Raw genomic sequence first — 2,912 nt, forward strand, 5'->3', positions numbered from 1 at the left:
GGTGCCAGTTACACATTAACAGCCGCGCCCCGTCACCTCCCAGCCGTGTGGCCGCCCGTGATCGGTGACCAGGACTGCCTGCTGCGCTGGGGGTGCCGTGTGGGCTGCCGGGGTGGCAGCAGGACCCTGGGAGGGCTGGGGGGCCTCCAGAGGGAGGAGGGAGCACGGCTGTGGCATCTGCCCTGAGATGCTGCCCTGGAGGAGCGCAGCCTGAGCCTGGTCCAGGTGTTGGTCCATGCACCTGGGACAGGGGCACACAGCCAGCCCCATCATGGGAAGCTGGGGCTGGGGCAGCAGGGAAGTATCCTACAGGAAAATAAAGGTCTTGCTGGGGGCTGGGGGGCCTCCAGAGGGAGGAGGGAGCACGGCTGTGGCATCTGCCCTGAGATGCTGCCCTGGAGGAGCGCAGCCTGAGCCTGGTCCAGGTGTTGGTCCATGCACCTGGGACAGGGGCACACAGCCAGCCCCATCATGGGAAGCTGGGGCTGGGGCAGCAGGGAAGTATCCTACAGGAAAATAAAGGTCTTGCTGGAATTCCAGCAGAAAGGTGTTTAAAGCATGCAGCAAACTGGCCGGTCTCTGAGCCCAGCAGCAGCAGCTCAGTGAACAGCAACTGTTCATGAAGGTCCCAGAGGATGGGAGTGCCCCACCACCTTCGGCACCCCCCATGCAGACCTGCCACTTAACACTAGTTCTCCCTTCCAATCCTGCCATGGAGTCAGTGACAGTCTGAGAAACCGTGTCAAAGCAGCATCTCATGGGTGTTTGCTGGCATGCCAGACCTGCTCCTGTGCCCACAGGAGTGATAGGGTGGGTGAGTGGGCAAGGCTGGCATAGACACAGGCCAGGCAGGGAAAGAACTGCTGCACCTGCTCCTTGCTTTGCTTCTGAAGCAGGAGGGAGCCCCAAGCTCTCTTCCCCACTCCCCATCCCCTGGTCCCATGCCTGCTCATCGACAGGAAGCCGATTGCCAGCAAGAGCACTTTGGAACTGTCGGCAGCTGGGACAGGATGGCCCCTCCTCCCCCAGCTGCCAAAGGGCCCCTCCACAGCCGCACATCCACCCTTTCCTCAGGGAAAGGGCTTCCCAGCAGCCTGTCCTTCATCCTGTGGGCATGTGCTGGATGCCAAGGCAGCAGGCAGCTCCTGCTTCCCAGCTGCCCAGGCCGGCTGGGATGCTCAAATACCCCGCTTCCAGGATGTTCCTAAGCCTGGTGGCATCAGTCCTTAGCCCAACTTTGCAGGGCCTGCCCAGGACCCACAGAGCACATAAAACAAAACAAGCATCCAGAGAAGCAGGGCTAGAAAGTGTTGCTGAGGCAGCCCTGTCCACTGGTGGATCTGCAGGGCGGTTGCATTTCCTATCAGGAAATGTATCTGTGCGTTATGGTTTCTGGCATGTGGTGCCATGCATTAGAACGTGCAAATAACAACAAAAAGTGGTATTTTTGTCAGTCTTTTGAGTTTTTTTGGTTTGTTTTTTTTAGTATGTTGTGATTCAGCAAAAAAGCTGAGGATCACGAAATCAGCAGATATTCAGGTGCTTGGAGTGTCCTATGGATTGGGCAACTGGAGTTTTCCATGTTGCAGGACAGCAAGTGTGGGGAGCTGCTTCGGCTGTGCTCAGCTGTGCTTATCTCTCTGGTGCCTCCTCTGGGGACAGATAAACTTAAACTGGAGCTGTGAGGTCCTGGCTGGCCACAAAACTCCCCAGAAAGGTTTCCTACCCTACCTCCAGCTGAAGGAATCTGCACATATAGGCAGCACAGCTCTTATCCAGGTGCTCCTAGAAAAAAACACAAGCCAACAAATCACATTGGGTCAGATTCCTCAATGGATCCCCGAGATCTCCTGGGTATGGCCTGGTGCAGAGAATGACCCCATATGGCTCCCATTCCGCAAAAATTCTGCGTGAATAATCCCATCCTCAAACTGATCCTCCTGAAAGAGAGCATTTCACAGAGCACACTCTAACTCAGGCTCTGTGTGATGCGCTCCCTCACAGCTGCCAGGGAAGCACAGAATGAGTTGCACATGTAAGCACACAGCTCTGAGCCTGACTGGCCCCTACAGCCAGCTTCATTTTCCAGGCAAATTAGGGCAGCTGCACCTAGTATCCACCTTTTTCAGATCCTCTCCCCGCTCCCTGCCACGGGGTGGCCAGGCAGCTGCACTGTGGGAGCCCCTGCTCACTGCCATCCCTCCCTCAGCGTGCCATGGGCACCGCGCAGCCCCAGAGCACTCTGTAAATAGTCGGAAGCGATGAATGGATTTCCCTTTCCTCTCCATGTGTGCTTTAGATTTTTGGGCGGATACAGCATGGGCCCAGGACACATCAAAACATGAGACTCACTCCCTGGCAGCCCTGGCTTTTCACATGGGAACAGTTTGATTTGTGAAGCAGTGTGAAGTTTGGTGCGTGGAGCTTATGGTGATTTCCTGGGGAATGCTTTTTGTTTGCCAGGCAAAGAGCCTGGAGCCTGCTGGTGGCTGGCACAGCCTCCATGCTGGGAGTGAGATACTCTGGGGCTAGGCTGTAGCAAGGCCGTGCTGTGCTGTGCCCATGCCAGCACTGTGCATGGGAAAGCACTTAGGGAAAGCCAGGCTTTCTCCTGCTTCCCCTTCCCCCCAGACATGTTTACCACAAACCACAAGGTTTTCTCCTTGGGCAGTGGCCACCCTCCCGTGTGAGCTGGGCAGTTTGTTGGCGCCCTGCCCGTGCTCCCACTCAGCCCCTTTGAAGCCGGACAGTGTCCCCCGATGGGCCCTGCAGGACGAGTCAAGCCCTGGCACCACACGGAGCCCCGGTGGGCCGTGCCTCACTCCCCAGAACCCGGTTGGGCCGTGCCTCGCACCCCGAGCTCGGCGGGGCCGTGCCTCGCACCCCGGAGCCCGGCGGGGCCGTGCCTCGCA

The sequence above is a fragment of the Geospiza fortis genome, unplaced genomic scaffold, assembly GCF_000277835.1.
Source record: "Geospiza fortis unplaced genomic scaffold, GeoFor_1.0 scaffold333, whole genome shotgun sequence".
Taxonomy (NCBI): Eukaryota; Metazoa; Chordata; class Aves; order Passeriformes; family Thraupidae; genus Geospiza; species Geospiza fortis.